The following is a 12,376-nucleotide window of genomic DNA, read 5'->3' as shown; positions in this document are numbered from 1 at the left end:
GGAGAACCAATATTGCATTTTCTGCTTGGCAACTCTACAGCTTTCTGGATTCACTTTCCCATGTTCTCGCGCCCTACCCCACACACCAGGCCTTGTCATCACATTGTCTGCCAATACACGCTACCTATTGTTAGTCACTAACAGTCCCCATTAAAAGCTATTCACCCTCCTAGACAGATAGCTATTCACTTCTTTGCCTGTCCATGTGTCTGAGTCTATGTTGAGATCAAGAGTTGGAGTCCACGCTGAGGTTGGGAGTTGGAATTCACGTTGAGGCTGGGAGTTCTGGACATTGCTGAGAAGAAAGAAAGAAAAAAAAGAGAAGAGGAAAGAGGAAAAGAAAAGAAATGGCCGAGTGCTCGGGTATCCACTGGGAAATCTTCTCTGCCGCCATCTTGGTTCTAAATAATTCCCGACTATATTTATTGTTGGGAAAACCCATCTGGTTCACTATTGTCCTTTAGGGAAGGAAACTGCCATCCTTATCTGGTCTGGCCTATATGTGGCCTCAGACCCACAGCAATGTGGTTGACTCTTTATTGCCCTCTGGGTAATTAGGAATGGGCAATAAATGCTGGCCCAACCATTGATGTCCATGTTGTGCAAGTGAATTGGGCCAGATCAATGTGTGGTAAGAATGATCACATGATGCTTCAGTACTAGGAAGACCTGGGTGTCACTGGGAAGTGAGGAGGGTGTAGGTTAACAGCCAAAGAACATGGTAAGACTGTGGATGGAGATGTTCCGCTGTTCAGTTTGTCATGACGCCATGAGAATCCTCTTGGCCTGTTACACAGCCTGCAGTGACCCACTGTGGCTGCCTGTTGGATAGTACTGTCTGGTTGGAGGCTGCAGCCAGGGGCAGTCCTCAGCAATATGGTGAGGAGAGGATTAGTGATCAGGGCTGGCTGTATGCAGGAAGCAGCGCTCAATAATGGGATACTCACAGCAACGATTCTCTACATCGGGGAGACCAAATGTAAATTCAGGCCACGTTTCGCCGAGCACCTCAGCCAGGCCTGCAGGGGGCGACCTGACCTCCCAGTTACTGCTGGTTTTAATTCCCCTTTCCCTGACTTGACCATCCTTGGCCTCCTCCATTGCCACAGCGAATCAGATCACAAATTGGAGGAACAACACCTCATTGTCCACCTGGGCAGCCTACAGCCCGGAGGACTCAACATTGAGTTCTCCAATTTCAAATAACCTCCCATGCCATCCCCCGGCTGCCTTCCCAGCCCCTCCCCCTCCCTTCGACTGCTCCCTGCCACCAACCGATTCATTCCTCCCATTGGCCAACCAGGTCATATCCTCTACTTGTCTTCATCTATCCCCACCTCACCACCCTGACCCTGCCTCCCCGCTTTATCTGCAGCTCCCTCTCCACCCAACCCCAGTCCTAAAGAAGGGTTACACCCAAAACATTGATTTCTCCACCTCCTGATGCCGTCTGGCTTGTTGAGTTCTTCCAGCCTCCTGCTTGTCTACCATGGAAATTACTCAGCCCGTGTGTAATGGGGAGGGGGGGTAGTTGATACTTGGGGGCAATTGAGTTTGGACGATAATATGAAACTGATGCACCCTTTTCCATCCTGCATGCCAGCAAGAACCTTTCTGCAGTCTATCGCAAACGCTCCATTCCCTCCAGTTTCCTTGTAGTCTGTCACTCCACCGGCCAGAGACCCATGATCTGGCCTGAAACCATTGAGGGACTGTTGGAGACACTGTCTATTGGATGATACCTGAAACCAAGGTTAAAGTGAAGGATCATTTGACATTATCGATAAAGGCTGTGGGGAATTCTCACTGGTGGCACACTTACCTCAACTCTCAACAAAAGGAAAAATAAAGATTATCTGAGCACGCGCCTCAGTTGTTTGTGGGATCTTGCTGTGTAATAACTGGTCTCTTCAGCTGACAGCGGTGTCTTTATTATCACAGTAATTTATTGATGGTGAAGTTATTTGGGATGTTCTGGAAGGTGTTTTGTAAATCCTATTTCCTCCTTGTCTTCAGTCAGTGAATAATTCGGAGCTGAAAATGTCCGTCTCTTCTGCTGACTATCGTGCCACGCCCAGATTAAAGGGAAACCAAAAATACTCTCAGCCCTCATCCAGCTCATGGAGACTTGGACAACATTGCTGTGTTCCAATGAGCTGCTGCTGTTGTCTGCATATCAGCAGCTATTTCACTTCAGAATACATTAATATGAATTTGAAGAGAGAAATAATAAGGTGATTTATTTTTTCACTTTCGAGGTCTCTCCCTGCCTTATTAACCTTTCCATATGCTGTTCCAGCACAGAAACTCCGGTAACTCTTATTGTGGTACAACTTGACAACCACTGACAGACTCAGATACAGACAGCAATTGCTTTTTTAATGTATATTTGGAGATCCAACCTTAAGCAATCTAAGGCTAAAATCTGGAAAAACCATACATTCACATCTATTATGTCACACCTTAGGTCACATGCTCAATATTTCATCTGGTCAATTTACAATTGTAGGTTAAATTATATCCCTCATGTTATGATCCCTGCCAATGTTATTAGTAGACACCTCTTATTCCAGGAGGTAGTTGGCTTGATAGATCATATTTTTATTTGTTTTGATTTTATCAAAGTGATCTCTCATCGAAACATAAGCATACAACTCTTCCATTGTTGTTTGAACAATAAAACTGAAGTTTATTGCAAAAGAAATGAAGATAAAATAGTATAAAGTGAGGTCTGCAGATGCTGGAGATCAGAGCTGAAAATGTGTTGCTGGTTAAAGCACAGCAGGTCAGGCAGCATCCAAGGAACAGGAAATTCGACGTTTCGGGCCAGAGCCTGATGAAGGGCTCTGCCCGAAACGTCGAATTTCCTGTTCCTTGGATGCTGCCTGACCTGCTGTGCTTTAACCAGCAACACATTTTCAGCTCAGATAAAATAGTATAATCCAAACTGTCCACCAGTAATACAAATTCAAAAATTTTTATCATCCTATTAATTCCAAAACACACTTTTATTAATTGAAAAGAAACAAAAAAAACTTTTATACAGTCCCAAAACACACTCTTGGTGCATCATTTGGATAATATCATTTGTGGTCAACAAGGTTTTGGAAAGAATTCTGAGGGATAGGATTTATGGCTACTTGGCAAAGTATAGTGTGATTAAAGGCAGTCAGCATGGCTTTGTGAGGGGCAGGTCATGCCTCACAAACCTTATTGAATTCTTTGAGGAAGTGTCAAGACAGGTCAACGTAGGTCGAGCAGTGGATGTGGTGTATTTGGACTTCAGCAAGACTGTACATAAGTTTTTTTGTTCCTTCTCAATTAATAAAAGTGTGTTTTGGAATTAATAGGATGATAAACATTTTTGAATTTGTATTACTGGTGGATAGTTTGGATTATACTATTTTATCTTCATTTCTTTTGCAATAAACTTCAGTTTATTGCAAAAGAATGGTAGGTTCATTCATAAAGTCAGGAAGTATGGCATACAGGGAGATTTGGCTACCTGGATTCAGGATTGGTTCGCTGACAGAAGGCAGAGAATGGTTGTAGATGGAAAGTATTCTGCCTGGAGGTCAATGTTGAGTGGGGTCCCACAAGGTTCTGTTCTTGAGCCTCTGCACTTTGTAGTTTTTATAAATGATTTGGATGAGGAGGTTGAGGGGTGGGTTAGTAAATTTGCAGATGACACAAAGGTTGGAGGTGTTGTCGATAGTATAGAGGGCTACTGCAGGCTGCAGCGTGACATAGACAGGATGCAGAGCTGGGCTGAGAAATAGATAAATGCGAAGTGATGCATTTTGGAAGGTTGAACTCGAATGCTGAAAAAAGGATTAAAGACAGGATTCTTGGCAATTTGGAGGAACAGAGGGATCTGGGTGTGCAAGTACATAGATCCCTCAAAGTTGCCACCCAAGTGGATATGGTTGTTAAGAAAGCATGTGGTGTTTTGCTGCAGCCCTACAAGTCCCTGGTGAGACTACACTTCGAATACTGTGTCCAGTTCTGGTCACCCGACTATAGGAAATATACAGAGGCTTTGGAGAGGGTGCAAGGAAGGTTTACCAGGATGCTGCCTGGACTGGAGGGCTTGCCTTATGAAGAAAGTTTGACTGAGCTCGGACTTTTCTCTCTGGACAGAAGGAAGAAGAGAGGAGGACATGATCGAGGTATACAAGATAATGAGAGACTTGGAGAGAGTCAATAGCCAGAAACCTTTCCCCAGGGCAGGATTGATGGGTACGAGGGGTCATAGTTTGAAGATATTAGCAGAAAGGTATAGAGGAGACGTCAGAGGTAGGTTCTTTATGCAGAGAATTGTGAATGCATGGAATGTGTTGCCAGCAGTGGTGGTGGAAACAGAGCCATTGGGGACATTTATGCAACTGCTGGACATGGATAGCAGTGAGTTGAGGGGTGTGTAGGTTAAGTTATTTTGTTTTAAATTAGGATTAACCCTTGGCACAACATCGTGGGTCAAAGGGCCTGCTCTGTGCTGTACTTTTCTACATTCAATGTTCTATGTAATATACAGCAATGTCTGTATCTAACACCTTGGTAGGTTCAATTCACTTATGAGCTGCAAATGTGTTGCTGGTCAAAGCACAGCAGGTTAGGCAGCATCTCAGGAATAGAGAATTCGACGTTTCGAGCATAAGCCCTTCATCAGGAATGGCTTATGCTCGAAACGTCGAATTCTCTATTCCTGAGATGCTGCCTAACCTGCTGTGCTTTGACCAGCAACACATTTGCAGCTGTGATCTCCAGCATCTGCAGACCTCATTTTTTACTCAATTCACTTATGACTTGAACATTGACAATGAAAGTGCAGGTAGCTTCTTCCTGGAGCTATCATACACCTGAGTTTTAACATACTCAGCTTCAAATAACACACTCAGTGTTTTAACCAACACTTCTGGTCTGGAACTACTGCTAACTCTTCGTCCTAACTTAATTCACTGTCTGTCCTTTCCTTGTCAGGAGCACGTTCCCACACCGCTATGTATTCCAAGAACTTCCCAGACTGGCCTGCTCAAGGTCAAATGTGAAATACAGTGCCTTTCTCTCTCAGGCATGGGTATTTCCCTTCAGTTTCAGGAACAGTTCTCAAACTCAGTAACAATCCAAGAGATCTCATTATTTAACATGCTGGACTGTCAAGCAATCTAAATAAACAAAAATCCATTAATACTGCACGAAATCATACATTTCCCATATTTGTAATTACTTGTGAAGTGCTATAAATCATTTGTAAAGAATATGATGGTTTCCTCTGACTTGTGACTGCACTGATTAGATTTGGCCCAGTCACAAATGGGGTTTCATTATCAAATTGATAGAGGTGTTGAGGCTTTTAATTATATTTTTGCACATTGTGATTTTTCTGCTATGCCTTGTCTGATAAGAACAGTGTGAGCACTGTCACGGGTTCTATACAACAATTCATTGAACCTGGTTTTGGTCTGGATTTAATTGAGGCCTGAAGCAGTATAGTCCCTGCTGAGCTATTGGCACCATTATACCCAAGATGCAGCCTGGCTCACTCATTCTCTAGAAAGCTTGGTAAAAACAATGTTTTGTTTCCCAGTTTCGGCATACTTGCCCTGGGGGCTATGACAACTCAAATGCTACTTTGGTCCCTTGCGCTTTATTAGCTTTCTATCTTCCTGTTCAGCACATCCCATCTATGGCACACTGACACCTGTCTGCTTTTGGGTCAACAGGAAATTATGACCCACTGAGTCTGATTGTATTTTTCTTGTTGGTTTCCCATTCCCCGCTGTGAGTTTTCTTGTTTCACTTTTTCAGCTTTAGTGTGAGTTTCTCTGGCCACTGTCTGGTACTTGGGTAGTGCTTGACATCTATTGCTAGCACTTCATTTCACCTCAGTATCCCTAGCATTATTAATCCGGGCATAGAGTATCAAGGCAAGGAGGTTATGTGGAACTCATAAAAGGTGTTGGCTTCTGTCTCATGGTGTTTAGTTCTGACCACCACATTTTAGTACAAAAGTGGTGGCATTAGGGAGAAGGTGGAGGTATTAGGGAGGAAGTTAAGGTATTAGGGAGGATGTCAAGGTATTATGGAGGAGGTGGAGGTGTTATGGAGGAGGTGGAAGCATTAGGGAGGAGGTGGACGTATTTGGGATAAGATGGAGGTATTAGGATGGAGGTGGAGGTATTAGAGTGGAGGTGGATGTATTAGGGATAAGATGGCGGTATTAGGCGGGAGGTGGAGCTATTAGGGAGGAGATGGAGGTATTATAGAGGGGGTGGAGATATTAGGGAAGAGGTGGAGGTATTAGGGAAAAGATGGAGGTATTATGGAGGAGGTGGAGTTATTAGGGAGAAGGTGGAAGTATTATGAAGGATGTGGAGGTATTAGGGAGGAGGTGGAGGTATTAGGGAGGAGGTGGAGGTATTACAGATAAGATGGAGGAATTAGGGTGGAGGTGGAAGTATTAGGGAGAAGGTGGAGGCATTAGGGAGGAGGTGGAGGTATTAGGGAGAAGATGGAGGTATTCAACAGGAGGTGAAGGTATTAGGGAGGAAGTGGAGATATTAAGGAGAAGGTGGAGGTATTAGGGAGGAGGGGGAGGTATTAGGGCAGAGGTGGAGGCATTAGGGAGGAGGGGGAGGTATTAGGCAGGAGGTGGAGGTGTTATGGAGGAGTTGGAGGTATTATGGAGGAGGTGGAGGTATTAGGGAGAAGGTGGAGGTATTATGCAGGAGGGGTGTATTAGCGTGGAGGTGGAGGTGTTATGGAGGAGGTGGAGGTATAATGGAGGAGATGGAGGTATTAGGCAGGAGTTGGAGGTGTTATGGGGAGGTGGAGGTATTATGGAGGAGGTGGAAGCATTAGGGAGAAGGTGGAGGCATTAGGGAGGAGGTGGAGGTATTAGGGAGGTGAAGGAATTAGGGAGAAGGTAGAGGAATTAGGGAGAAGGTGGAGCTATTAGGGAGGAGGTGGAGGTATTAGGGATAAGATTAAGGTATTAGGGAGGAGGTGGAGGTACTATGGAGGAGGCGGAGGTATTACGGAGAAGGTGGAGGTATTACATAGAAGGTGGAGGTGTTAGGGAGCAGGTAGAGGTGTTAGGGAGGGGTTGGAGGTATTAGGGAAGAGGTGGAGTAATTAGGGAAGAGGTGAAAGTATTAGGGAGGATGTGGAGGTATTTGGAATAAGATGGAGGTATTAGGCAGGAGGTGGAAGAATTAGGGAGTAGATGGAGGTATTATGGAGGGGGTGGAGGTATTAGGGAAGAGGTGGAGGCATTAGGGAGAAGGTGGAGGTATTGTGGAGGAGGTGGAGGTAATAGGGAGCAGGTGGAGGTATTATGGAGGAAGTTTAGGTATTGGGGAGAAGGTGGAGGCATTATGGAGGAGGCGGAGGCATTCGGGAGGAGGTATTAGGAAGGAGGTGGAGGTATTATGGTGGAAGTTAAGGTATTAGGGAAGATGTCGAGGTATTATGGAGGAGGTGGAGGTGTTATAGAGGAGGTGGAAGTATTAGGGTGGAGGTGGAGGTATTAGGGATAAGATGGTGGTATTAGGCAGGAGGTGGAGCTATTAGGGAGGAGATGGAGGTATTATAGAGGGGGTGGAGATATTAGGGAAGAGGTGGAGGTATTAGGGAGAAGGTGGAGGTAGTATGGAGGAGGTGGAGGAATTAGGGAGGAGATGGAGGTATTAGGGAGAAGGTGGAGGTATTAGGGTGGAGGTGGATGTATTAGGGATAAGATGGCAGTATTAGGCAGGAGGTGGAGCTATTAGGGAGGAGATGGAGGTATTATGGAGGGGATGGAGGTATTAGTGAAGGAGTGGAGGTATTAGGGAGAAGGTGGAGGTATTATGGAGGAGGTTGAGTTATTAGGGAGGTGGAGGTATTATGAAGGATGTGGAGGTATTAGGGAGGAGGTGGAGGTATTATGAGGAGGTGGAGATATTAGGGTGGAGGTGGAGGTATTATGGTGGAAGTGGAGGTATTAGGGAGGAGGTGGAGGTATTAGGGACAGGTTGGCCGTATTGGGGAGGAGGTGGATGTATTAGTGAGGAGGCGGTGGTATTAGGGAGGAGGTGGAGGTTTTAGGGAGGAGGCGGTGGTGTTGGGGAGGAGGTGGAGGTATTGGGGAGGAGGTGGAGGTATTAGGGAGAAGATGGAGGTATTAGACATGAAGTGGAGGTGTTATGAGGAGGTCGAGGTATTTCGGAGGAGGTGGAGGTATTTCAGAGGTATTACGGAGGAGGTGGAGGTATTGGGGCGGAGGTGGAGGTATTAGGGATAAGGTGGTGGTATTAGGCAGGAAGTGGAGGTATTAGGGAGGAGATGGAGGGATTATGGAGGGGTTGGAGGTGTTAGGGTAGAGGTGGAGGTATTAGGGAGAAGATGGAGGTATTATGTGGAGATGGAGATATTAGGCTGGAGGTGGAGGTATTATGGTGGAAGTTAAGGTATTAGAGAGAAGGTGGAGGTATTAGGGAGGAGGTAGAGGTATTATGGAGGAGGTGGAGGTTATAGGGAGGAGGTGGAGGTTATAGGGAGGAGGTGGAGGTATTAGGGATAAGATGGTGGTATTAGGCAGGAGGTGGAGGTATTAGGGAGGAGATGGAGGTATTATGGAGGGAGTGGAGGTATTAGGGAAGACATGGAGGTATTAGGGAGAAGGTGGAGGTATTATGGAGGAGGTGGAGGTATTAGGGAGGAGGTGGAGGTATTTTGGAGGAGGTGGACGTATTAGGGAGGAGCTGAGGTATTAGGGTGAAGGTGGAGGTATTAGAGAGAAGTTGAAGTTATTATGGAGGAGGTGGAGGTATTAGGGAGGAGATGGAGTTATTTGGGAGAAGTTGGAGGTATTATGGAGGAAATGGAGTTGAAAGGGAGGAGGTGGAGGTATTAGGGAGGTGGTGGAGGTATTATGGAGGTTGTGGAGGTATTATGGAGGGGATGGAGGCTTTAGAGAGAAGGTGAAGTTATTATGGAGGAGGTGGAAGTATTATGGAGGAGGTGCAGGTTATAGGGAGGAGGTGGAGATTATAGGGAGGAGGTGGAGGTATTAGGGATAAGATGGTGGTATTAGGCAGGAGGTGGAGGTATTAGGGAGGAGATGGAGGTATTATGGAGGGTGTGGAGGTATTAGGGAAGAGATGGAGGTATTTGGGTGGAGGTGGAGGTAATGGGGAGAAAGTGGAGGTATTAGGGTAGAGGTGGAGGTGTTATGGAGAGGCTGGCCGTATTAGGGAGGAGGTAGAGGTATTAGTGAGAAGGTGGAGGTATTACGGAGGAGGTGGAGGTATTAGGGTGCTGGTGGAGGTATTAGGGAGGAGGCGGAGGTATTTTGTAGGAAGTGGAGGTATTAGGGAGGGTGTGGAGGTATTATGGAGGGGATGGAGGTTTTAGGGAGAAGGTAGAGGTATTATGGAGGAGGTGAGGTATTAGGGAGGTAGTTAAGGTATTAGGGTAAAAGTAGAGGTATTATGGAGGAGGTGAAGGTATTATGGAGGGGGTGGAGGTATTAAGGAAGAGGTGGAGGTATTAGGGAGAAGGTGGAGGTATTATGGAGAGGTTGGACGTATTAGGGAGGAGGTGGAGGTATTAGTGAGAAGGTGGAGATATTAGGGAGGAGGCTGTGGTGTTAGGGTATTGGGGAGAAGGTAGAGGTATCGGGGAGAAGGTGGAAGTATTAGGGAGGAAGTGGAGGTATTCTGGAGGAGGTGGAGGTATTCTGGAGGAGGTGGAGGTATTCGGGAGGAGGTGGAAGTATTCTGGAGGAAGTGGAGGTATTCTGGAGGAGGTGGAGGTATTCGGGAGGAGGTGGAGGTATTCGGGAGGAGGTGGAGGTATTCGGGAGGAGGTGGAGGTATTAGGGAGGAAGTGCAGAAAAAAAGATTCAGGAAGAATGGTCCAGGGATGAAAAATTTCAGTTACTTAGAATGATTGGAGAAGTTGGGATATTTTTCTTGGGGAAAAGAAAGTGGAAAGGAGATTTGATCCAGATTATATAATATCATCCAGGGTTGTGGACAGCTGAAAAGGAGAAAATGTTTCCATTGGTGGTTGGATTGAGAATCAGAGGGAACAGATTCAAGATAATTGACAAATGAAGCAATGGAGATACGAGGATGAACCTTTTCACCCAGAAAGTGGTCAGGATCTGGGATGCACTAACACTTTTAAAATGGAAAGACACCATTATCTCAAAAGGAAGAATTCACAGGGCTATGGAGAAAAGGCTGGAGGAGTGTCTCTGTGTAAATTGCTATCATAGACAGTCATCACAAATAAGATTGGCTGAATGGGCTTTATTCTGTAACCATTCTGACCTCCTCAGGAGATAGACACAGGAATGCAACCGATAGGATGCCTTCATTGTCCAGTACTTCCTGGGAGTTGAGAAACTATGCCACGTTCTTCGCAGCCTGCAATGCATTATCGAGGAGAATGAGCACCTCACCAACACCTTCCCTAAGCCTCCTTTTCTTGCCTTTAAACAACTGCTAAATATTAAGCAGATTATTGTTCACAGCAAACTGCCCAGCCTTCAGGAAAACATCAACCACAACGCCATATAACCCTGTCATGGTAACCACTGCAGATGTGTCAGAGTGTTGACATAGATACCACCATCACATGTGGGGACACCACCCACCATGTACGTGGCAGGTACTCATGTGACTCGGCCAACATTGTCTATCTGATACGCTGCAGGCAAGGATGCCCTGAGGCATGGTACATTGGTAAGACTGAGCAGACACCACGACAATCGATGAATGGACACCGTGCAATGATTGCAAGGATGTTCCGTCCCAGTTGGGGAACACCTCAGGGGTCAGGGGCATTCAGCCTCAGATCCTCAGGTGACCATCTTCCAAGGCGGGCTTTGGGGCAGGCAACAATGCAAAGTGGCCAAGCAGAGGCTGATAGCCAAGTTCGGTACTCATGAGGATGACCTTTAGTTCATGTCACACTCCAGGTGACCCCACCACACTATATACTCTCAAACACATATACACATGTTCTTATATACTCAAGCACTCATGCACCCTATGTCATACACGTGCTCTCTCTCATCCACACACATACACCCCGCACACTCAACTGACGTATACACCTTCTCATAGGCCTATACTTTGTCACACTCACACACACCCTCTACCAAGCATGTACACATGCAAACTCTCTCATGCGCTCTCAGATTCACACACACACACAATCTCTCGATCATACACACACACACACACACACACACGTCTATGGGGTGTGTGTTTGTGTTTGCAGAATTGTATTTGCAGATACATTCTATTTTGCTCAAAAAGCCCACAATCTGCAGGCAGTCAATCCATATAATATTTTCCTACTTTGGAAATAGAACCAGTCTGACTCAAGAGTGGGATACAGACTCTAACCTCACATCTTTAATGGATTGTCTGAGCTGAGAGGTCACTTTTTTAAATAAAACCTTAAGTTATCTTGAGAATGTGAAATAAAAGACATTCTGGGATTTACATATTAATGAACTGAAACCTGCAACCCATTCTAAAAGCTAAACAACTTAACAACAATCTTGGTTTGTTCAATGTATTATTTCAGTTGCATGAAAATGTAATGTTTTGCTATAATTTTTTGTCTTATGATCCTGGTTCACTGCTACCTGATCAAGGAGTTGCACGTTGAAAGCTATGACTTCCAAATAAACCACCAACACTATAACCTGGTGTTGTGTGATTTTTAACTCTGTACACCCCAGTCCAACACTGGCACTTTCACATCATGTCCATTTTTTTGTTAAACCAGCCACTTGTACTGGCTGCTGTGTTCACCCGTTCATTGATCACTAGTCCTCAGATCTTAACCACTAGCCCTATCCATTCCAATTTCCTACACTAGAACAAGGACTACACTCCAGAAGCACTTCATTAATTGTAAAGGGGTATCGGTAGTCCTGAGTTTATGAAAGGTGCTATATGAATGCACCTTTACCAGCTCCCTGTTATACCAAGCCAATAGCACCATTGATTCAAATTTCCTACATTAGAGGTTACATTTCAAAAGCACTTCATGGCTTTAAAAAAATCTGGGATTTCATGAGATGTTGAAAGATGACACAAGCCAATTGTTTCTGTGTGTATAGACCTCCTGTTATTTGTTCCATTTGCTCTTGCTGTTTGTTGAATAAACAGTTGCATTTGTTATAAATGGTTTGTCTGAGTACACAGCACCATGCTAAACATCTCTTCATTCTTTCAGTCAACAACACTGAGAGATAAAGTTGTAACTCTTGTAAATTGCATTCAACTTGTGTGTCCCAAAGCCAAAGTTCTAATCTTCTCTCTTCACTATTCCTATCCACCAGACCTGATAAGCCCCCAGGCTAAACCGG

The sequence above is a fragment of the Hemiscyllium ocellatum genome, chromosome 5 (assembly GCF_020745735.1).
Source record: "Hemiscyllium ocellatum isolate sHemOce1 chromosome 5, sHemOce1.pat.X.cur, whole genome shotgun sequence".
Lineage (NCBI taxonomy): Eukaryota > Metazoa > Chordata > Chondrichthyes > Orectolobiformes > Hemiscylliidae > Hemiscyllium > Hemiscyllium ocellatum.
This window is presented reverse-complemented; position numbering follows the sequence as displayed.